The sequence below is a fragment of the Miniopterus schreibersii genome (assembly GCF_964146895.1).
Source record: "Miniopterus schreibersii genome assembly, chromosome: 4".
NCBI classification, from domain to species: domain Eukaryota; kingdom Metazoa; phylum Chordata; class Mammalia; order Chiroptera; family Miniopteridae; genus Miniopterus; species Miniopterus schreibersii.
Genome location: NC_138105.1, coordinates 87,636,572 through 87,662,007, shown reverse-complemented (window position 1 = coordinate 87,662,007; position 25,436 = coordinate 87,636,572).

The window sequence follows — 25,436 nt, the reverse complement described above, 5'->3', positions numbered from 1 at the left end:
TAAGGCGAAGCCTTGGTCCTGAAACTAGGATCAAGTAACTTGTGAGGCAATTACATAGCATGGACCATGTTTCTCAATGTCAGACACTATTGCTGATGGTGCATGAAACATTTTTAGGGGATTGTGTATGGATTTTTAAACTTTGAGTAGCTTTTTATGTTTATTGAAATGTGCCTCCGAAAAATATGCACTCAGTAACACTGACAAATGTTGTTACTTAGAATGAGACTAGAGTAGATATTGAAATAAAGTTGGTAAGTATCTGATCAGGAACTCAGAAAGGATGGCAGCAGGTTGGGAAACACTGGTATAGGAGTTAAAATAATAGGTGGTTTAAGGTCCTGCTCTACTTTTCAGACTGAGCAACTTTGGACAAGTCACTGAACCTCTCTGAGCTTTAGTTTCCTCACGTGTAGTGAAAGGTAGCCTGTTGAACTCTTAGACGCCAGAGAGGATTGAAAATGCTGATTTTCCCAAAGGAGCTGCAAAGACGCTCCCACAAGACCAAATACCTGAGACCAAATTGGTTTTATTTATAAAGCATTGAGGAAACATAATGTTAAGTGAAAGCACATTCACGAAAGTTAGTCAGTTTGTGGTCACTCATCATTAAGAAGCCAGAAGAATTTAATATTGACTCATCATAGGGGGTGGAGTGGGAGGATTTGTATTCCTTGGATCTTCTATATTCTGTCCCTCTTCTCTTTATCATGAAATAATCCTCATGATGGGGGTGGGTCCATGGTCACAGGTAAACATATTAGCCTGACACAGGTTATACCCCAAAGCAAGACGATTTAGACTGGTGTAGTAGTTAAGGACATGGGCTACAGAAACTGAGATTTGGGTTTGTATCTCTATTTCTCACTTAGCAATTGTAGTACTGTAGGAAACGGAAATATCTCTAAGAAGCCTCAGTAGTCCCATCTGTAAAGTGTAGGTGGATATACCTACCTCATAATACATTCTTTTCTAAACTGTGAGTGATCATGTGTTTTTGCTCATCACAGTAGGACCTCAACAAATGTCTTCTGAATGAATGGATGGATGAACGAGAGGTTGTGGGGAGAATATTAGGTAATGACTAATAAATAGCTCTCAATCCATGGCAATGGTAGTGGGTGGATTTTATCATGGATATGTTTGGTCACTCCCAACCCATGAACTTCTGGGACAAAGCAGATGCATATGCTAGGCATAAGTCATCACCATGCTATACCTTCACCCCTGACCATAGTTATTGGCCTGAAGATGAGCCAATGGCCCAATCAGAGCAGTGAGTCTTTGGCTAGGAGTCCTGGAAAGAGACCATCCATTTTTCCTTCTGGGAAGTGAATCAGAGAGAATGTAGGATCTGGGACTGCTGCAGCCATTCTGGGAGTATGTGAATCCTCACAAAGGAGCCAGCACCAAGAGAAATGGGGAGAGAGAAACAAGGTCCTGGTAACATCATCTGAGCCCTGCATCAAGCAGCAGATAAAGCTATACCTACTCTGGTCTACTTAATTACATCAACTTTATCGAAAGCTTCTTGTTTTACTGCTTACAGAAGTTTGAGTTATGTCAGTGCAGCAAAAAGAAGACAGATATAGCATCATTATTATCATCATAATAAATAAAATAACAAATTAGGAACAAATGTCTACGGTTCAACAACTTAACACTCTTAGCTTTGCTTAGGCAAAAATTTGAAGGAGAAGTCAGCTTCAAGTTTTTCCCAAGACAAAACACAGCCACTTCCTTCTTGAGTGGCTCACACTAGTTCTTTCCTGGTGTCCTGAGAGGTGAAGATCTGCCTGACATGGTTGTTTACAAAGGGAAGTGCACAAGGCATGCTTTTCTTTTAAATCCCATAAAACACCCTGCCTACCTGGCAGAAATGGTTCAATCACCTCTTTCCCTGGCAGTGATTGCTTTCAACTCGTCACTGTAATTTTCTCCTTCTCAATTGATCTGTGTGGGACCACCTCCTCAAATCACAGACAAATTACTCCTGAAAGCAACATCTGGGCCCACAATTAAATTCGTTCACACATCAGAGACTGCCCATTACTGGACGTTGGACACATGGTATGATTTGAGAGTTAATCAACCGCTACCTTGGAAATGAAGTTTGTGGCATCAAGAGGGAAAGACAATTCCAAATTTTCCTTTTCTCCACTTGAGGGGTTTGGGTGCAGATAATATTCTATGATCTAGGAACTTGGAAACTATTTTTATGGTTTCCATTTGCATCCCCGCAAAAGAATCGCAATAACTTGCTCATTGGGGCTACAGGGTTGGGATACAAATGTTTTAGTCTTTTGAAATCTCTTTCAACATCACATTTTCAACTTCCACCCTCACAGGCATAGGTAGGCACAACGGTTGAATCCCACCCTAGAAAGCATATCAGAACACACGTGAGAGTTACTTCTGTCCCAATATATCTTAGATTCCATTCAAGTTTATAAAGACAAAATCACCCACCAGTGCTTAGCAACACATGACTTATAGCACCACATGCGAACGTGTGTCGTGACCCATGGCTGAGAGCCGCTGGGCTGAACTGAAAACCAGAGGGCATCATAGGAGAGGCAAGCTCCCTCTTGCAAATCCACTAACCTGCCACCTCATCCAGCTGCCTCCTGTAGGGGTCGCTCCCCTTCCTGAGTAGAGTCACTCTTTATAACTAGTAGTGGAATGAGATTAGTACGCCAAGTCCTCTTTGAGGATGTGGCAATACGAGGGAGTGGGGAATACAATAAAAAGTGGTGGGATGATGAAGTGACACATACTAGCAAGAAGAAATAAACAAGGAATCCCATCCAGAACACTGGAAGATTTTAAACTTAGTGGAGACTCCGTGGATGCCTGGGATCAGGGCTCTCTTCCCCCCAACTTCCCCCTAGAAAACCTGTCTTTGGAGAATAGCTCTTCTCTTAAAATAGGGCACTTTGGGGAAGGGTGAGAACACTAGTTGAAACACGTGTACTCTATCTGGCCCATTATTTATTTCACAGCTACACTTTAGTGGGATACAAACGAGCAACCCAGGACTGGAAGCCCTCACCTCATTTCTCAACTCCCTCCTTTCCACTCCACCTCTCATTACTCTCAGGGTTTTATTGTTTTAAGAGCTTAACGTTTGAGAAGACTAGGCAAGTGACTCAGCATAACACTTTTATAATTTTAGTCACCAAGTGATATGACGATTGAAAGCCAGACATGTTTCAGGGTCCTCTGATTGGGATTCCCCCAAAATAATTTGTTAGTAAAATACCAGAGGAGTGTATTGCATATAGAGTCACTCTAGGAGTCCAGTCGGCTTCAGCGCAAGTGGTCAGGAGGTTGTCAGGGACAAATCCCTGGTACACAAAAAGCAACAATCTGAAGATGAAAAGATCTACACTTTAAATAGCAAGATGTAGGAAATTATTTCCCACGTCCTGCTTAAAGTTTTGATATTAATACTATGCAAACTATATAATGTATATTCAACCAACATTTGTCTATTGACTGTTCATAGAACGACCCCAGGCACTTGGGGGAATTCAAAAGAAATGGAAAGCATCGCTCATTTCCTCAAAGAAAGTTTATGCTAACTGGAGAGAAGAGGCAGGGAGACCACTCATTAGCAGGTGAGTTTCAAAGCAAGCTGCTTATAGTTAAGTAGCAAGGAGGTGAAAGAGGCAAGTCAGACAAAGGAGAGAGAGCCTATTGGAAGGAAAGCATACAGGAATTTAAAAAAAGCAAAGGACTATCACCAATGAGCCTTCGAGTAAAAAAATAAACAAATAAACAGTATCATATTATCAAGTAATGCTTTTTGTTTCTAAGATTTTTTTATTGATTTTTAGAGAGAGAAGGAGGGAGAGGGAGAGAGAGAGAAACATCCATGTGAGAGCAAAACATCAATTGCCCCCTAAAGGGGATGAAGCCCACAACCTGGACATGTGTTCTGACCAAGAATCAAACCGACAACCTTTTGGTACACAGGATTACACCCAACCACCTGAGCCACACCAGCCAGGACTCAAGTAATACTTTTTAAAGCACTCATCAGTCTCTTCTCACCTGTTCAATGGGTCCTGGGGGTTGCGGGGAGTCAGAGAAGGGCCGTTTTGTCCATTTTAAAGAAATGGCTGAGAAATCAAGTGATTTCTGCTGAGTCTCACACCAAATGAAACACATTCCCTGGAGTTCAGCTGCCCTGTGATTTCCTCTCAAGCCACTAGTTTAAACACATAGAAGGAAATGGGCCTCTTTTCACGCCTCTGGGCAGAACACATGCTGAGAACTGGCCAGATATTAAAGATATCGTGTTTAATGAAAAATCATAGTACATTTTAATGAGCACTTCTAATTATTATCATCTTGATTTTACAAGTGAGAAACCTGAGGCTCAAAGAGATTGAGTCATTTGTCTAATGTAGAAAAGCAGGAGCTAAAACCCAGGGTTATCTGGTCTTAAGTCCAAGTTCTTAATCACTATCAGGCTCTCCAAGTGAGGTTGGGACCAACAACACCAGCATGGCCTAGAAATGCAAAGTCCCAGGCCCACCCCAAATATGGCATCAGAAACTCTCCGGATGGGGCCCAGCAGCCTATGTTTTAAAAAGTTTTCCAGGTGATTCTGACACAGGCTCAGGTTAGAGAGGCATAGCCCATACCATTTCTCTGACTATTGAGCTCAAATTGGGTTTAGTGTAAACAGGGAGGCCCTGGAAGAAAAGTCTTTTAAACTGAGCATCCCTGGGAAGACCAGAAGCTCTTGAATATCTCCGAATAGCTAATGAGTCTACCTGCCAACCAGTCTGTAAATGGAGCTGACTTGTGAATGAAAGCACAGGCTGGACACAGGGACCAACTCCTGGGATGATGCTCTCCAGGTTAACAGCTGCTAGACAAGCACAGCTCTGCTATCAACCAGCACTGTGACCTTGGACAAGTCCTTCAACCTCTCTGAGCCCTCCCTTCCTCGTCTGCTCCAGGAGGCTGCTGGGCTATATTATTTGCATTGTCCCTTCCTACTCTAAAGCCTTTTGTCTCTAAGGCAAGCAGCACAGGGCCAGGGCAGAATTAGGTGCTCCATGGAGCAGCGGACTAAGAAATTGGGACAAGAAGAGGACTCAAGACTTCCAGGATTCAGGAAGGTTTATTATTGCAGGAGGCAGGGGCTGAAGCAAGGGCAGGTTCAGACAGGAGGAGGAGTGGGGAAGACAGTGAATTCCAGATGTGGGAGCCAGAGAGCAGGGGCAGGGGTGAGGCAAGCAAGATGTGCTTGTGAGGTCAACCTGAGCAGATGATTTGAGTACTGCAGAGACGAGAGCTTTCACCTTGACTGTGAGGCGGAGCCGTGGAATGCACTGACTGGTGTTTTTCCTTTAACCTAGCACAGTGGTCTCAACCAATGACAGTGTTGTCCCTCAAGACACATTGGCAATGTCTAGAGATGTTTCTGGTTGTTACAAATGAGTGAGGGAAGGAGGTGGGGGTAGGGTAGGGGGGTGCTACTGGCACCTAGTGGGAAAAGACCAGGGATTCTGGGATGGTCCTACAATTCATAGGACACCCCCAATTCCCATATCTCAGGATTAAATGGCCCAAAATGTCAATAAGCGCTGGATGGAAATCCCTCAGCCTGCAGAAGAGCCCTAGCCTGATACCTAATAATGAGTTTATTGGATAACTAGAAGCAGCAGGTAATGACTACTAGGTCATGTAGGGCTCTAAGCACTTTCCAGGCCTGTTCTCACAGCAACCCCCTGCGCTTATTTTTTAAAACAGACTTTATTTTTTAGAGCACTTTTAGGTTCACAGCAAAACTGAATGTAAAGGACAGTTTTCCCATATACCCCTGACCCTGCATGCACACGACCGTGTGCTCATTTTCAGGAGCTGCTTTTTACTCGTACGGAACAGAGGCTTCCAGAGCCTCCGACTCTGAGCTCGCAAGTGCAGTGCTGGCATTTGGACTGGGGTCCGGAATCGGAAAGCCCAGGCTTTTGTGAATTACCTGGTTCTCTCTACGACCCAGCCGCCTTCCCCCGAGTTAACATGTCAGCTCTGTTGTAAGCACACGGGGCAGAAAGGGGCAGGCCAATTCTGCTCCTGAGGACCCAGGACCCGTTCATTCAGAGGCCCCAGATTCGCACTGTTATTTTCCAGGATGCATCGAGGAGAAGCCAAGGCATTGGAAACAGACCACAAAATGACAACTGAGTGAGAAGGGTCTACATGAAATTACTGTTCTCCAGGCATTTAAATGCCTCTGTGGCCTTTCCCCATTCTTTCCAGGGGAGTCCTGGGTATCAGCTGATAGAGGAGGTGAACCATGAAAAATGCCGGGTTCCACTCAAAGTAATTCCATTAGGGGCAGAAACGGCTCTCGGAAACACGAGGAAGGGAAATCATTTGCAGCATACCAACAGCTGGGCCCAGATGACATCACTCGCCCAAATCAAAGGAAATGAGCTAATCAGATATGCATAAAAGCCCTTTTTGTTTGCTTGCTTAGAAAGTTACTGTTTGCTTTCAAGCTGGAGGTTAAAAAAGAAATCTCTTTGAAAAATCTTGGCCCTGACATTTTGCTTCTTTAAATTGTTTTCATTTATTGGAGCAGACGTGCAAATAAAATGCTTGAAATGCTCTCAGGTCACTGCATGTTAGGAGAAACTACCACAGGAATGTTATTTTTATAGGTTCCCCCCAGACATTTGATGGGCCTCAGCCCCACACTCTTATCCTCAATAGAAATAAGAAAGGGGACAATAGTTACCCATCAGTGTTTGTACCGGACCACATGCTGCCCCATGTAGATTCCATCCACTAAGCTCCTAAAGTAAGCATGATCATCCACCTCAAATGAGGAAACTGAGGCTTGGAGAAGTTACCAGGATGACAGCTCTAGAAAGAGGCAGGTCCAGGATGCAAACTCAGGTTTGACTGATTCTAAAATCCCGTTCTTGGTCCCCTACATAACACTCAACTGATGTTATTTATTTTGAAACCAAATCTATATCCTGCCCAATGACTTCCATCTTGATTGAGGCATTTCCCCACTTGAGGGCAAAGGGGATAACATTGATTGAACTCTTAAAACGTGCAGGCACTGTTCTAAGTTACTTTACGTAAATTAACTAATATAATCATAACAACCAGGCACCTCAGGCAGTGAATTCCATTGTTGTCCCCATTTTAGAGATGGGGACACTAATGCACAGAGAGGTTAAGTGAACTTTCCCAAGGACACAAAGTGAGTGGTTGGCAGGGTGGAGGAGTCAAAGCCAAGAGGGAGGGGTATGGAGAGGCCACGCTCTGCAACCACTTCGCCACGTTATATAATTAGAATTGATGCTGAGGATTTGGCGGAGAGTCTGCACTGGAAAACTTTGATTAAGTAAAATGTTTAGTGATGGAATGGGCTGATATTCAAGAAGGCACTGTCTTTCGGAAACAGAAAAGCCTATCTGCTGTTTATTTAGTTGGATTTGTTTTCCGAGAGGTCAAATGAATTTATTTATATTTCTTTGGAAAAGTAGTTAAATACTCAGACTGCTGTGTGCAATGGCCCTAGAAACCATCTGAGCCATTCACAGTAAAAGCAAAATTTTGAATAAAAATGTGCTACTCTATGTGGCCCAGAAACTATCCTTCAGGGGAGTTTTGACGTTGTCTTAAGAGTCCAACACAGAGATTAACTGAAGAATTCATATGCATATATGCACAACCCAAGGACACGGACAATGGTGTGGAGAGGGACTGGGAGGGGTGGGAAGGGGTGAAATGGGTCATTGGGGAGAAAAAGGGACATCTGTAATATTTTAAACAAAAATAAACACACACACACACATACACACAAAGAGTCCAACACATTCTGACTTAAGATGAGGCTCTTTCCCATGCTGGAGTCATCGCTGATGAAATGGGGGCATAAATACAACACCTCGCTGGGACAGGCCCCGGATAGGCCGCCTCTCAGAGCTGTTGTAAAGGGCTCCAGTCAAATCAGGGTGTTGGGACACTTCAAAAGCCCTCACCTGTTGTGGTACTGAACCTGCTCACACCCGAGGTGACCACAAGTCTGTAGGGAGGCAGGGCCCTAGGTGCCCATCACGTTCAGGGAGACCCTTCATCTTGGTGCATTCAACTCCCTATGGGAATTCTCGTGCATGTCAAAGTTGGAGACCAAATGCTGTAGATGAAAGGAAAGAACAAAAGGAAAGTCTACATGCAGATGTCTGGGTGTTCAAACTTTCGACATTTAGGCAACCAAGACCCTGGCTAGAATGGTGGATGGATGGAGAATTCCGGTCTTCTTGATTGCCTGACGGGTTTAATTTTATTCCACTCTATTATAATAGTCAGCACATATAACCTTAATATACAGTAATGGGTTTGTTTGTTCTGTGAGTTGTTTCACATAAATGCGTGTGCACGCGCCCGCGTGCGAGTGTGCGTCACGGTAGGGAGGAGAGTTTGGGCTCAGGATGAAGGTAAGCCCCCATGTAGCGTGTTTTCGTCTCACTCTGCTTAGATAACCCTACTGACGTCTTCAAGCAAAGGCTCCCGTGAAGGCCAAATAAATATAATTCAGCAAACACACGTGAACCTGAAAGAAGCATGGATTCCTCGCTTGCGTTTCTCAGTGTGAAGGGCCTACTTGATATACCATGGCCTCGGCGTAGTGGTAAGAGGGGGCGCTGGACCAGAGTGCCTGGGTGGAAATCCCACTTACTAGTTGGGTAACTTTGAACAAATTATTTAATGTGGGTAAAAAAAGATTATCTCAGGCTAGAACTCCCTCTCAGAGCTGGGAGGACTGAACGAAGAGAAATACAAGAAAGGTGCTTTGAACAGTGTGTGGCGCATGGTAACTGGTCGATAAATCTTAACTCAAGAACTTAAAAATCTCATTTCCTCTCGTTCTCTGCAAGCCGCCCAGCACTGCTCCTAAACCTGACCCCCCAATTCTTCCTCTAGTCCTTTGGCTCTTCCCCCGTTGCTGCTTCTGTATCTTCCAAAGCTAAAAGAACCAGTGTAAAAAGAAACAGCCAGGGAGAGACTGAGTGAATAAAACTGGAACTCTGGGATTAAGTGGGAAGATGTTTAGGAAAACCCACATTTTCTTTTCATGTACACATAAGGCATTGCTATCACCTTATTATCTTCACCAGAGTTGGAAGGAAGCTCCAAACAGCAATTAGGAACAGGAGCTTTGGCCCGGCCGGTGTGGCTCAGAGAATCTATCATCGTCTCATGCACCAAGAAGTCACAGGTTTGATTCCTGGTCAGGGCACATGCCCAGGTTTCCAGCTCGATCACCATAGGGGGCGTGCAGGAAGCAGCAGATCAATGCTTCTCTCTCTCATTGACATTTCTAGCTCTCTCTCCCTCTCCCTTCCTTTCTCTAAATAAATGAAAACAAATTTAAAAAAAAAGAATAGGTGTTTTGGAATCACAGATCTCTGGGTTTGAACTGTTCCTTTGCTGAGACCATAGCACAGTACACGAGTTGACAGAATCTGTTTCCTTCCCGGTAAAATGTAATTGGGGATGCTGATCATACTGGGTTCTGATGAGGTTTAAAGTCATTAGTACTACAGTGTGCTGGCCTGCAGTAGGTCCCAGTAATGGGCAGTCATCCTTATATCTTTCTAGTTCTACTAAAGTAGGAGGCAGGACGGGAAGAGGGCATCAAGGTAGAGACTGTCAGACTAGTAGAAATGTATTTTCAGCTTTGCCCCTAATACTGCAACCCCTAGAACTTGCATCTTTAGCCTACTGGTCCTTGCTGCTTTACCGAGAATCAGGAAATCCAGCCCCCTTGCAAGGAATCCACTTTTTTTCTAGAAGCTGCCTAAGAAGTAGAGAAAAACAAGGCCTAGTTTAACCAGGCTACCTACCACTCTCTGAGCACAAGTAAAGCTACCTAGAGGGCCCACAAGGAGAGGACAGAGAACGGGCTGGGGGCGCCGAAGCATAGAGGAGGGAGTGTGGCTCCCTGGGCCCCAAGCGGCAGGCTGTCTTCCAGGTTTAATTGCAGTGCATTGCTGAGATCTGTCGTCATTCATCGAGCCATGATGCAAATGCCTCAGCAATATGGGTGGAGAGAAGTTAGAGTATCTATGAAAGACGCACAAAAACATATGCTGACCCCTTCAAACCTATGACCATATTCCAAGTGGAGCCAAACTAAATGAAATCAAGGTCTCTGTCCAGCATTTGAGAGCCAGTGAAAATAGGAACTCAGTGTTTCTCTAAATTCACAGAGTATATTACCTTAGTCATAAAATTGGGGACTTTCAAATCTAATTTGTTCAGCGCTAGTGCTGTTGAAGGCTGGGCAGGGTTCCAAAGGAAATCACCTCCACGCAAACAGAGATTAGCAGCTCTCCACTGGAGACATATGGGAATGATTCCCTATAATCTCCAGTAATTGTGGCTGCATTACATTCAAATCCTGTTTTCAATTTTCTTAAACTTCTAGACTGATTGTGTTATTAAATCATGCTGGCTGATGTGTTTAATAAGGACCTATTAAATGTTTATAAAATTAGGGAAATAAATATGGGCTTTTAGTCAGATTGCCCAATGGATCTGGTAACCTATTGTTAAAATAACAGCCCTGCTGTTAAAACCAGTTCTCCTGACTGCATACCCCGGTCCTCGCTCTAAAACACCATCCCAGCATTCAAGCAGGACTGTTTATTCTAACACTATATTCGCTAAAGAATTTGCATGCCCCTCCACTCCACAAAGAAAGAAATACATTCAAAGAAGACTGACTAACTGCAAGATGTAGTGTCTTGGCTGACAAGAAATGTCACCGCGCTTCTGATGAAGTAGTGATAACACCAATTTCTAGAGAAGACCCAGAGAGACCAGTGTTGTTGTTGAAACCTTCACCTGGCCTAATTTCAAGCTGGAAATTGCACTGACATTCTCCCAGGCCTTCAGAAGAAGGTATGATCAGTCTTTGCGGGGGGAGGGAGAGGGAAGGGGACTTGGCTAGGATTGATACAGCAAGGAGAGAGAGAATGAATTAAATCCAATCTTCAAACAGAGGGGCTTCCCTAGGAGTGATGTCTCTGTTGAATCTTGGTGATCATGGATGATGTGATTTAATAATTCTCTGTGACATGGCTCAGACTAGTTCAGTCGCCTTTGCCTCCCTGGCATTTGAAAGCGAAGACTAGAAAAGCCTGCGGAAAAGACTGAGGCACGGATGGCTACTGCCACCTTCAAACAGAAGGCCCGTAGTGCGGGGCGTACGGTTGCCAGGGCAGGGGGCTTGCATCCAGCTCCGCAGTCAGTGAGGCTTGACCTGGGAGAGGTGATTCCTTGTCTCTGAAGTGGAGATGCTAACAGTGCCCACCCCCAGGGGTTGTTGTAAGGATTAAGCAGAACGATTACGCATGTCAACCGTGGTGTCTGGCACCTGGTAAGGGCTCAAAAGCGGTTGCTGGAAAAATGAGACATGAAGAAGTAGAGGTTGTGGTCCAATCTATGATCTCCTTCGAAGTGCTCACAATAATTATGACACTATGTTAAAAATAAATATTAATACAATATTAACTGTCTGAGTGCGCTCCTAAGTGTGGCATTAAACGCAATACGGCATGACTCTCATCCAAAGCAATTCCCTAACACGAAACCATAACTCCAGGCCTCCCTGCCAAAACACTCTCGGCCACCTGGCCCTAAACCGCAGTTTCCTCCACCCTGGACCACAGCTCGAGCGATCCTGTTATCTTCAGGGCAAACGCAAACCCCACTTTCTTGGACGAATTAACCTTCGAGTTTCCCCTAAGGAAAGGGAGGGCAATTAAACAATCTTTCTGGCACTTAAAACAACAACAACAAACCACATCATTATCTTGGCATAAACACACCCCCTTAAAGTATTTCTAACAAGTGTGGACCAGCTGCCCCCACTCACCCACTGCCGCCACCCCCATCCCGGAATATGGTAAAGCCATGTGAGAGCGGGTCTGATTCACATTAGGGGCTCTGAAAGGTTGGGGGGGAACTGGATATAAGGTTAATACTTGGCAGAACCTTGTAAATGACCCGATTGTTATTTTATATTGCCTACAGTCTCCACATCACTGCTGCTGGCCAGAAAGGCCCTGAGTGTGGCCTGGTAGTCCCGCCTAGCAGTGTCACGAGCCTGCTCCCTCCGTGGAGGGGACGCACTTGCTCTGTGTGTTTGTGTGTGCGCATTCCATGTGTGTGTCCGCCCGCACCTCCTTCGTTTCTCACATCCAGCCAAAATACAGCAGAAACCCAGCCTGGCAATTATTTTTACGGATTTTTTTTTGCCTGCCCTCGGGGGACCTTCTCCCAGTTTAATTGTCTAAGGGGATTGTTTCCTTGTGGGATTTTATTTCAAAACGTTCCTGTTAAAATTTTTCTGAGGGGGAAGGAAAGAAAGGATGGAGTTTTTTTTTTTAAAAAAAATCTCCTTAAATACACAAACCCACAATCACATAAAAATCCACCAAACTGTGTATCCTGAAATTAATAGAGGTGTTTCATGATGCATAGATTTTTAAATTATTTGTCTACAGATATGTTTAGAATTGATTATATTAAAGGTGTATAAATCTTGGGTTCCCTGCCCCCACTCCTGTGCCTTGGAAATGAATTCAAGCAAACCAACCGCATTTTAAGCTAAGACAAACGGGGAGAGATCATTTGTCTCTAGTTATACATGAAATAGCTTATAATAGTGGATGCTGAGTTCATGAAGTATATGTTCGAACTCCTTTGATATAAATTCCATCATCAGCTCACAAAGAAATTGTATTTATGCATAAGACAGTGCTCTCTAACATGAACTCCTATAAATTACGTGAACAGAAAAATCCAAATTTATAAGATGCCATTTCTGGATTTATTTTTAATGCTCTCCCCCGCATATTACCAAACAAATGCCACATTAGCAGAGCACAGAAGGCTTTTTACTGGCATAAGCTATGGCCATGAAACTCACAGTGCAGGCTAGGTGGGGGGGGGGGGGGGTGGGCACAAATGGGGAAGCAAAGAGAAAGTGTGAGACGGACCAGTGCTCTGGAGGGCCTGGGATGTCCAAAGGCCTATGGTTTGCTTTAGGTAGACAAGCTGGTCACTTTCCTTTGAAAGAAGGCACACTTTAATCCATTGGTGATAGCAAACATGGGATTATTTTCCTCTTTCCTAAGAAATACAAGTTTGTGTTTCCTTTTCCAAACTCCACAGAGTAGATCAGACCTAGTTCTCTGCATCTTTCACTGACTCATTCAATTATTCATGTATTTGTTCATTCATTTATTCATCAAGTATTTGTTGACTTTATTATGTGTCAATCATTCAGCTCAGGAACTGAGGACACATAGTCAAGTATGAAGAACAATACAGGGTGTTAACTAGAACATAAGCTCTGGGGTTAGTCTGTCTGAGTTGCACACAAAGAAATAATTATATTAGCTAACATTTATTGAATGCTTACTTGGTGCCATGCATCATTCTAAGTTTTTACATGTACTAACTCATTTAATCTTCTTATGAGGTTAGACACTATTATTTACTTTTATTTTAACAATGAAAAACTAAAGTTAAAAGTAAATTCTCATAGCTGGTAAAGAGTAAGACTGACATTTGAACCCAAGGCTTCAAGACCAGAAGATTTAATTACCGTGTTGAAAGGAGTGGGTGTCCTAAATCTGTCAATCAACCCATTAATCATTAACCTCCCAGCTCTGCCCTTCACCGACCGTGTCACCTTGGGCAAGTTAGTGACCACTCACTAACTCAGCTTTCCTGCCTATAAAATGGGGATAATAATGCCTGTGTCATACCATCAAGGTGAAGGTCAAAGGAAGAGTTGTACCTGTGCATCACTTAGGTCAGTCCCTGGTACAGAATGTACTCAGAATTAGCTCTTAATGTTTATTTGTCATCATCATCATTACTTGCTAAATCTCTTTGCTGAGATGGCCGCTTGCCAGTTCCGCTTACCATGACCACTCTAAAATACAGGTATGCCTGCATTCCTGATAACTATACACTGCTCCTTTAGAAAACCCAATTTTATATATAACTGATATATATTAAATTTACATAAAAGGAATATAATAAATTATTTACATATATAATTGAGATACAAAAACTGTACCTATGTAATGGGCACAGTTTGATGACTTTGGACTTGTGCAAATACCCACGACACCATTACCTCCTTGTGTCCCTTTGGTTTTGTTTGGTTTTTGTCGTAAGAACTATAGCATGAGATCCACCCTCTTAACCAGTTTTGAAGTGCATGATGCCATGTGGTTAACTATGTTGTAAGCAGATCTTTAGAACTTATTCATCCTGCATAATTAAAACCTTACACCCATTTAGTAATGACACTGATCTTTTATTCCCCACAGCACTTACCACTTTCAAACAGACTATAGAACTTACAAGTGTGTTGTATCTGTTGTATATTGTCTGTCTTCCCCCACCAGAGTGGTGCTTTTTGTTTACCTGGCTTATGGTGCATAGAATCTGTGACATGTGCCTAGAATGGTGTCTGACACATAGTCGGTGCTCAATAAATGTTTTTTGAATGAACAAATAATGAAATCAGCCCCAAGACATGAGACAGACTGAAAATATGAATAGTAACCCCCCCCAAAGATCTTTAAAGTTTGCTGGATGACAGATGTGTGATGGAGAGACAGATGCAAGAGACTCTTGGGTGTTTGGCTGTGTCTGGGGCTAACGCTGGGAGCGAGCACCGCCCTGCCAAGTGCAGCCTCCTGGGGCTTCCTGCTTATCAGACAGGAGCCCAGGGGGTTCCAAAAATAGCCTCTCCTCCTCGCAAGTCTATGTGGGAAATATTAGTATCCAGATGTTACGAATGAGGGAACTGGGGCTCAGGGAGATTAAGTAGTTTTTCTAAGGGCAACAGAGCTGAAGAACAACGGAGTTGGGGTAGCCTTCTGGACTTTTCTGGTTCCAAAGGTCATGACCCTGAACCCTATCTGGAAGAGCTGTAAGCCTGGCCTGGTGGGGCAGTTCTCATGGTGCTGGATCTCAGAAACCTATATCACGTGGCCATCTGGAGGTGTTGCATTTCCAGATTACAGGCAAAGAAGAGGCAACGTCCCAGTGCCACCGCAAAAGAGACCTCTCTAAGCCATCATTTAACTTTTCAAACGATGCTGCTTCAAAACAATATAGTGATGTATTGTGTATACGTGATGCTTTTATAGTGGCCATCTGCTTAGCACCTCTCTAAAACCAATGCATTATTTGGACCATAACATTTGCCATTTGACCCTATTTTACACATAGAACACAGAGGTATGAAATAACATAGTGATTTGTGCCAATATGGACCGGGTGGAAGTCGGTGCTCTTTCTGCTATTCTACCTGCTGCTTAATGTAATATAGATAAAGAGCCACACTTATAAACAAGCAAAAAGACACATACAGGTATGTGCTCGTATGTGCATACTTATGTATATGTATATGTAAATAGAGGTGTGTGTTTCTTCATGTATGTATATATGTATATGTGCTTCTATGTGTGTACATGTGTGTACAAGCCTCAAATTCTAACCTCAAGGGCAACACCTGTTGACCACCCCAGCTCTTAGGTTTTCTGCATGCCCCAGACACACCTGGAATTTGAGCAGTGACAGGAAGGTGCTGGGGAACATCTGGAAGAAGAGATGAGTCAGGACATCTGGTCTCTACACTTGACCTTTCCCCTTCCCCCACTTACCAAAAGGGGACTTTGGTGATGTGAGCACCAAATTAGAATAGCTCCCTGACCCTAACTTGACCCTTTGGGGTTCCTCACATGCTATTTCCTTCCCACAGTGTATTTGCTTGTTGTTTGTCCTGTCCCTCTGACCAGCAGGTTCCCATTCACCCACCAGGTGCTGGCTCAAACTTCTCATCCTCAGGAGGGTTTCATCTCTCGAGGAGCCTGTACTTTCCTCTTATGGCATTTAGCGTAGTTGCTGGAAGTCATCCTTTCATTTGTGAATTGTTTGAGCAAAGCCCGTCTCTCCCTGCTAGGCTGTAACTTCCAAGGAGACAGGAGTCTGGTGACTGTCCCTGGCTGCCGCATACCCAGGGCCAGGCCTGGCACATGGCATGTGCCCCATCACTGTGTGTCCATTGAATGGATGTGAGACAGGAGCCGGGCTTAAGCTCAGTTCCCCCTATAGGAATTTGTGTGAGGAGCAGCTCCTTCTAAGATCAGTAAGCCAGCAATGTCTCTCTCCATAGCAACATTGTAAGATTAATCATATTCAGGGTATTTTGACTTTTGACTGGCTATTTCAATGCTCGTTCTAGATTGAGACAAATTTATCAGTAAGCTTTCTGTGAATCTGTGACATAAACATCAGATCACCCAGACTTCTTTCCACTGTAGATTGCTTCTCTCCCATACCCGAACTACATCAGATGGGCCAACAGCTCTTGGGGTAATTTAAATAATTAAGCATGTTTATTCAAACGAATTGAGAGAAACTTAATTTTCCAAAGTTTCTTGGGAGTGTCTATTGACAAAACCACTTAAGCTGAGCACACAGGAAACTTCATCGCCTGACCTCTGATTCCACCCTGTTTGAAAACACAGTGTTCTCCCAGCTTGGTGACTTTCTTTCTCCATCAATCACACTTCATGCCAAATAACTTTTGGTCCATTTCAAAAGGTAAATCAGCACCACAAGGATGCAGACTGACTACAACCATAGCTATTCTAAAAACCCTCAGGACCTGAGTGTTCCCGTGAGGACAGCCTCACTGAGACAAATATACAGCCTCTCAGGGTGAACGCGTCGAACATGGTTGTGGTCACATGGTTTGTTTTGTAAGACAGTCAAATTGTGTACCCACAACACAAAATTTCTTAAAGTGAGATGACTAAGGTAAAGCCAGTTTTTACATATCTGATTTAAACCTATTGATTTCATTCTTGGGAGATGAAGCAATAAGCAATGCTATCTATCAATATATTCTTAGCCCACTAGGCTGTAATGTCAGGGGATGGGGATTGTGTCTCTCAGCTGACTGTTTGTTCCCAATAATAAGCACAGTGCCTGGAGGAAAGGCTTGATGGTGCCAATACATTCTCGTTTGCCCAAGACACTCTCTGTGCACCCTGGGTTGTCCTTGTATAATTCTTAATAGCATCTCCTCTCACTCTTGAAAATGTGCTAGTATGGGAGGTAAAATATGTAGCAATAAATGTGTTTGACGGTATCATGGATGAAATAATGGATGAATAAATAAACAAATGAGTTACACACCTCTCATCGTAGAGGTGTGATGAATTAATTGGTTCTCTGAAAACAAACAAACAAACAAAGCCCTGGTTTGTAGTGTTTGCTGATTTCTGTGGTGTAAATACTCCCACTATGGCTGATTCTAGGCTGCCAATGTTACATCACTGAATGTGGGGTTGGGAAGAGTTGGGTGAGCCAAGACGAGCTGGCTCAATTCCACAATTACTCCAGTAGTCCTCAGTTGCACATTTCTGAGACATCAAATTGAAAACGTGTGTGTGGTTTGTTCCAAGGGTTGATAATAAACAAAATCCAACAACTGATATAACTTAGATACCAGTCCCTCAGAACGGATGCTGGTCTAACCCCTGCAGGCAAGGACTGCAATGAGCAGTGCAGCCAACTAGAGCATCCTGGCCCCACAGGGACTGAAGACACCACACTGACCTCCTCTGCCCTGTGCACTCACTTACCGAACTCACTGACTCAGTTTGTCAAAGGCAGGGCAAGGACAATGGCAAGACGACTTCCAGGTCTTGCAGCAATCTTTTGGAGTTTCCAGGAATTTTGAACAGGAGCACACTAGACCTCCCCTGTGTGGCGTACTCTCCAAAGCTGTGAGCCGATCACAGAGCATCGGAGCCTTGCTGGGAACTCCTGCTGGCCGGCCCTACTGGGGAACACTCCACAGTTTCTTTGTTACCTTGATGTGGAATTGAACCGTGGAGGAGTCAGACAACATAAGCTAAAAGTATTCTCAACCTCCCTTTGATTTAAGTAGGGGAAAAATTTTTTTTGTGTGTGTAAAGATAAAAGAAAACATACTCCCAGGCCATCAAGACCACAGTTCTTAGGAGATGTGGGCAAACTTTCAACTCTGTGAAAAAACACAGGTAAGAACTCCAGCAGATGAACACAGGCACACTGTTAAAGGACAATGAGGACAAATCACAACTCTTCCTTAGCATCAGTCTTAGTCCATTTGGGCTGCTGCAACAGATGCCAGAGAGTGAGTGGCTTATGAACTACAGAGATTTATTTCCTACAGGTCTGGAGGCTGGGAAGTCCAAGATCGAGGCGCTGGCAGATTGGGTGGCTGGTTAGGGGACTGTTTTCAGAAGGGGTGAGGGAGCTCTCTGGGGCCCTTTTATAAGATCACTAATCCCATTCATGAGGGCTCCACCCTGGTGACCCAATCACCTCCCAAAGTGTCACACTGGTAACTGATTCCTGGAAGTCAGTGTCTTCATACAACGGCTGGGACATGCTTAGTAGACGGGGCGGGGTGGGGGGAGAGATGCAGGTGTTGCCAGTTTGGAGAGAATCTCTATATAACTAAAACTGACTGCCACCAACATTGCAGGACTTGAAGGCATTGAGAACCCAACTCAGGCATCACACACAAGGGCCAACTTCACGGGTGTGCAACCCATGCCCAAGGTCACACAGAGCCCACACTGGGAAGGGCCTTGCCCTTGGTTTAAAGGTCTGCTGTTGCCATTTTGAGATTCTCAATAACTTCAAACAAAAGACCTAGAATTTCCATTTTGCACTGGGCAGTGAAAATTGGCTTGTGTCCCTCCAAGGGACCATTAAAGACGTTAAGTTCCTAATTTTTCAAATACTGTATCCTGGAGACCTAGAACTGCCCCAGTGTGCATCACGAGCCACCAAGGGATTAGGGGAAAGCGAACAGAAGTGTGCATTATGTCAAACAGGGAGGATCAGAGATCCCTTCATCTGTTAGCAAGAATGCACCTTACCCGAGAGATTAACCCATCATGGCCACTCAGAAGGCACAGTGAAAAGAAGGCAACGCTGGGGCACAGGAACAGGGGGGATAGCACAGAAGGTGGTTAGAATGAGAAGCTTTTAGAAGGAAACCCACCATTTGCAAATATCATTTCCACTTGGCTACACATAATTCCCTGAAGTTGCTTCCTTCTCTCCAACCTTTCTCCTCTCTATTCTTTCATATAATTGTTTGATAAACATGCATGGTAGACAATGGAAAATATAAGAAGAGAGATAATGGAAAGAACTCTGAGAGTTTGGACAAGAGAGACTACTTCATGCCTAGCTGGTGGGAAGATACATTTGGAGGAGTGGGCATTGCAGCCAGTCCTTGGGAGATGGGGCAACTTGGATACAAGGTGATAGAACGATTTGCTAAGGAGAGAGGATGGTGGGGGAAAAAGGCCTGAAATGAGAAAGCCTGGGGTGATTGTAGAGAACAGGGCATCTCTGTGTTTGGCTGGAGCACAAGGTTCATGACAGGGAGCAGTGGGAGGCAGAGCTTTCATTTCTCCCTCTATTGATTCTTTTTCTAAATATTTCAGATGAACAGAAGTGAGTTTAGAGAAGGGGAGACTTAGCCCAGTAACTGGCCCTTAACCACTGGTCTTATCTCTATCCTGCACTATGACATATAAATTCAGTTAGGACAGGCTCGGTTTTATGGTAGCAATAAATAAACCCCCAATTTCAGTGGCTTATAATGTTAACAAAGGTTGACTTCTTGTGTGTGCTTTATGTCGACAGCAGATCAGCTTGAGACTCTGCTCGGCTCTCTTCAGTCAGGGACTCGGGCTGAAGAAGGACCTTCTATCTGGAGCTTTGCCAGTTGCTACGGGAGAGGCCAAGAAAAGCAAGCCATACATTGGCCCTTAAAGGCTTTTGTCCAAAGGGGGCCCATGCCATCTCCATTCACATTTCTTTGATCACACCCAACTTGAAGGAGCTGGAGAAGATGCGATCCTACCATGAACTTAGCAGAAGAAATACTGAAAATATTTGATGAATGGCACTAATGAAGACCAGAGATTCTCTCAAGGTGGTGATTTGTTCCAATACACCTAAACGCTTGCTCTGTCCATGTACAATATGAGTGGTAAGCAGGGTTTTTCTGCAGGTCCATATTTTAGTGTTTTGGCAATCTAAATTGATAGATTTATTTATACATCTGAATAGAAGTTTTTAAATCAATTTGTTTTAAAAATCCTTACCAATTTTTTTTTCATGATACCTAGGAACTGTAGACATTCTCATGATCCCAGCCTCCCTTTATTTTTCACCACTTTACACAGACGTCTACAGCGTACACTGAATAATCCAATATTGCTTATATATTGCCCCAGAATTTCCTGTAGTTCAGGAATTAAAGATGCATCACCACTTTCCTCTCCTTTCCCTGAGACAGACATCACTAATCAATCATGGTCCTCTTTTCCCATTGAACTCAATCTGAATTCTTCTCAACAGAGTGTTCCAACTGACTAGGCTTTTATCCTAAGCACTGGGGGTGCTGATGGCCATGACAAGCATGGTCCCTTCCCAGTGAAACTAATGTTCTAATACTACTACGTATGTTGATGGGTTTGTGTATATAAGGTTAGGAGCACAAGACAAAAGTAAACAGTAATGCAAGGTAGTGGAGAAAAATTTACAGTTGGAGCCAATGGAGTCTAAAAGGTCAGAGGAGGAGCTGAAAGCCAGAGCAATCCAGGGGGTAAAGCCAGAGAGAAAAAATAAATGTCTCTAGTAGCAGTAAATAAAACTACCCCCAATTACCCAAAAGCTCAAAATAATTGATTAATACTTACTTATATATTTGCTAAGACATGATTGGTTATCCTTCCTAGAGGTAACGATTTTTACACATTCATTCATTCACTCACTCATGCATTTGCTCGTTCATTTATTTAGTCGGTTTTTTACTGAGCATATACTATATGTCAGATATTTGATAATTCTACAAGAGTTTAACTACAAGACAAACATCCTGCCTTCAAGAAGTGCCTAGGCTGGGGTTTGGAGGAACAGGGCAGGGGCAGGAGAGACTGACTAAGAAGCAGATAATTACAAGACAGAGCAATAATGGCAGTGATGGGGCCACAGAAGGAGTGATCGTCTTTGGCCCACCAGGAATGCTTTGAAGAAAGCCAGAGAAGAGTGAGTGGAATTTTCCACAAGGAAGCGAGGCCAAGGACATTTGGGGGAGAGAGAAGGGTAGAGCAGGGCAGAGAGTGACAGACTGGAGGGAGCCTGGGGACTTTGGCAGGAACCACCAGCTTTGGAGTGTGGCCTGCAGGAAGATGAGGTTGGGAAGATTGGTAAAGAGTTAAGCCATGGGAATAAATGAAGCTCTTAGGGTGAGGTTTCAGGGAGGAGCAGTAGGAGGCTGTGAGGTTCTCCTGAGACCAGTGAAATCAATGCCCAGGATGTCACCCATCCCATCTGCACACAGAACTGCCCTGATGCCAATGGGGCACATGTCTCCTTTGCTGTGCTCTCAGACTCAGGCTTCCTTCCTGCTCTACAGTCCTCTGTCTGACATGCAAAAGAACATGACCTTTACAAAAGGACAGTATGCTCTTTCAAAAAATTTTGTGACTTCATCGAAAGGCACTTTCTCAGTTGGTGGTATGAAAAGTTTCATCGTTTCAAACCTGAACCAACAGTGTCCTCGAGGTAATTTCTGGTTAGAAGCCCAGAGTCATAAGCATGTGGAACTTCACCTTTTTTATCGCTGTGAGGAGTTGGGCTTGACCTGACCCCTGAGCTATCTCAGGCCACAGCGGGAGCTCATCATAGGGATGCTGTATGTAGCATGGGCCTCCGTCATTTCCTCCTCTCTTTGGGGGTTCACTTGCTTTGTCTGCAGGCTCATGAATGTGCTGAAGCAATGCTACGTGCTCACTGCATCCCCTCTTCCTTAGCATGCTGACTGCATTTCCTCCACTTCACTGTCTCACACAGTTATGTTTGGACCATCTCATTTCATTCTGGCCAATGGAAATGAAGTAGGCCTGACCCTTAAAAATACTCCTTGTGACCCTCTAGCTCCCTCTTCTGCTATGGCAGCCTGAAGGCCATATGTCATTCCTGCGTGCACGAACGAGGTACACTCCTCAGGTGTTAAGCCACTGTGGGAGGCAGCACTAATTTCCCTAACGCTACCTGAGGCAAAGCCTGATTTTCCCCAGCTGGTAAGATTTTGTTTTCTCCCTTCAAGGCCCAGCCCCACTGGGGCCTTGATCTCATTTCTGTTTTCTTAGGCCAGGGAGGCCAGGGCGAAGGGCCCTCTGCTTAAATAAGGTTTCTCCCCTAGGAAGCCTGTGGGTGAGGGGGTAAGAGAATCGGTTCTTAGGAAATGGAAGGTGCATTGCACACCCACTGAACCTGACAACTCCATAGGTACGTATCTCTGCTAAGATCTTCCCAATGTACTTCTAGGTGCATTAGGACAGAGAGACCCACAGTGAGCATCTTTGGAAGGGTCTGAGCTCCACTCTGCCAACATGGGCCCCTGCAGCTTTCCCATGAGTGCTGACACGCACAAAGAGTTCAAAAGGACCAGTCCTTCCTGAAGGCCTTCGCCCGTCCCGGGACCTCTGTCACGGTTGCTTCCAGCTGTGAAAGGCCAAGCTGGGGATCAAACCATAAAGCTGCAAGCCATTTTCCATAAGCCACTGAACAGCTGTCAGATGCTAATGGATTTGACTCAGTACCACCCAGGAGCTGGATTCTGTGGGCAAAAGGACCGACTTCCAAGTCTATGACACAGCTGGTCACGCCCTCTGTTCCTCGGAGACAAGGCTCCTCTCCGGAGGGAAGAGAAAGGACTGGCTCCTGGGTACCCTGGCACCCTGGGGACGATGCGGCCCCTTCCATCCCTCGGGCTAGTGTAAAAGCCTCCTGCCGACGGAGCTGTGATGCTCTGTACAGACAAACGAGCGTCTGTGGTATCACCCTCTGCCACAGCCGGCTACACAGGCAGGCAGGTCTGACTTGCATGTGGCTCACTTACTGAGGAAGAATCCTCCAAACCTTTCAGACCCTCTGCACTCAGCTGCCAGCCACAGGGAGGGTGGCGGGGGTGGGTGGTAGCTTAAAAACATGTTGTTGTTGTTGTTGTCTTAACAGGAGGGAGGAGCTGGTGGCTGGCAAGGGCAGCAAAGCCCGTTAATAAATCCATGGCGATTGCAGGAAGGGAGGGGCAGGACCCTTTGGAACTTGAGGCTTTGCTGCAGGGAGTCAACCCAGCCTCCTCGGAGAGGACGAGGACCTGACGACAGCACAGCACAGTCTGATGGGAACATGGGACTTGGGGGTGGGGGTGGGGTGGCCCTAGTCTGCTCTTTCTAATTCCAAAAGATCCCTTGGGTACATCCAGTCTCCATCTCACTGCCAGCTCCTTCTGCCCTCCTTGGCTGTTGCAGCCACCTCCCGACTTGTCTCTTCACTGTCACGCGTGCCGCCTTCCACCCCATCGTCACCAGCAGCCCAAGTAATGTGTTTCGAATTGGAGCAGGAGCCTGCCTTGCCCGACCTCTCCCGAGACGCGGGACAAAGCCACCTCCTTGGTGCCGCCACGACTGGGCCGACCCCTGCCCGCCTCCTTACCCTCACCTCCGCTCTCCCCCACGGCCTCCAACCCGTGCCCCTCAGCTCCCTGGAGTCACCAAACGCTACCCCGCTGCCGGGCTGTGCGCCACAGGCCACGTGTGGCCTCGCAGTGTGGGCCTCTTCCCTCCTCGGTCCTGGCCTTCCCCAGCTCTGTGTATGCAGAAGGCGCTTCCCGCCTCTCCATCACCGCACCCGCTGCGTCCTTCGCGGCACCACCATGTACACTGTCACGAAGTCATACAGTCGTTTCCCTTTCGCCCTTTGCACCTCGGGCTAGATTAGCAGCCCCACAAGGGCATGGACCATGGCTGTTTTCATTGGCCAATGGGCTGCCGGTGCCCAGCATCGATACTCAAAAACATTTGTTGCGCTAAACAAATTAAAGGAAAAACAAGATGGCGGCGCAGGTAACAGCTGCACCCGCGGCCTCCTGCAACCACATCAAAATTACAGCCAAAAGACAGAACCACCATCACTCAGAGCCTCCTGAGATCTGGCTGCACAGAAGCCCCACAACCAGGGAGCTGAAGAAGCATTGAGACCAGGAGGAGGGGCGGAGACGCGGGCGGGTCGGGGCTGAATCCCAGAGACGCAGCCGCGGGCCCACACCTGGTGCCGTGGTTGAAACCCGGGAGGGAATCTCGGCGGCAGAGTTTTCCCGGAGGAGGGAGGGGTCCCAGCCCCACAGCAGGCCCCCAGCCCAGGGCTCCAGGCCGGGAAGAGACGTCCCCACAGCTCCGGGCTGTGAAACCAGCGGGGACTGTCCCTGAGGGTCGCGGAGGCTGCGGGAGCCCCAGCAGCTCCCCTTAAGGGCCCGGCACGGACTCACTCGGACGCTCCCTCTGAGCCCAGCGCCGGGCAGCAGCCTGAAGGGACCCGGGACACTTGGGGGGGAACTGACCTGCCTGAGATCCGGGCGAGAGGCGGAGGGCGGCTTCCTCCCGGGCAGAAGGGCTGGCGGAGGCCATGGCTCCTGTGGCGAGTCCTCCCCGCACACAGCCGGCAGGCAGGCGCCATATTTGAGTCGCCAGCACCTGACTCGCACCTTTGGCCCCGCCCCATGACTCCCGGAGGCCCCGCCCCTCCCCACCTGCAGCTCATCCCGGCCATTTCCAGGGGCTTTTCTGTGCAAGTGGCCTCTCAAGCCTCATGCTTAGGACTTTCCTAAAATCTCTCCAACAAGCAGCAGCTGCCCCATACGGCTTGATAAGCGGCCCCAGGCCTGGCACTAGCGGCAGCTGCATTGGCTCATAGCTGGGCCTCTCCTGGACACCTCCAAGCCCAGCACAAGTAGCAGCCAACTACAGTTTGCTGTGTAGCTCATGCTGGGTAGCCCTGGGCAAGGCACTGGCAGAGGCTGACTTTGCACCTCCCAGGAGGCCCCAGAGACAGTGTACCTGGTGGTCAGACTCGACCACGCTGGATTACAACCCTACCACATCCACGAGTGACACTCAAGGGGTGCACTTGGTGAACTAAAGCTCCACTGAAGTAAATCCTGCTCCATAGGGGTGTCTCCAGAACAGCAGCTCTTTGGCTGTAGTTGCAGCTGGTCCTCACAGCTGATTGGCCTGGGGGTCAGTTCCTCCCAGGGACGCCAACAGCAACCAAGGCTCAACTACAACAGGACAGTGCACTCAGCCCACACAGGAGAGCACCTGGAAGGCCCAGCTCAGGTGACTGGGGAGGCTGAGCCACTGGACCCCACAGGACACCTACTACACAAAGCCACTCTACAAATTCCAGGAGACAGAGCAGTTCTACCTAATACA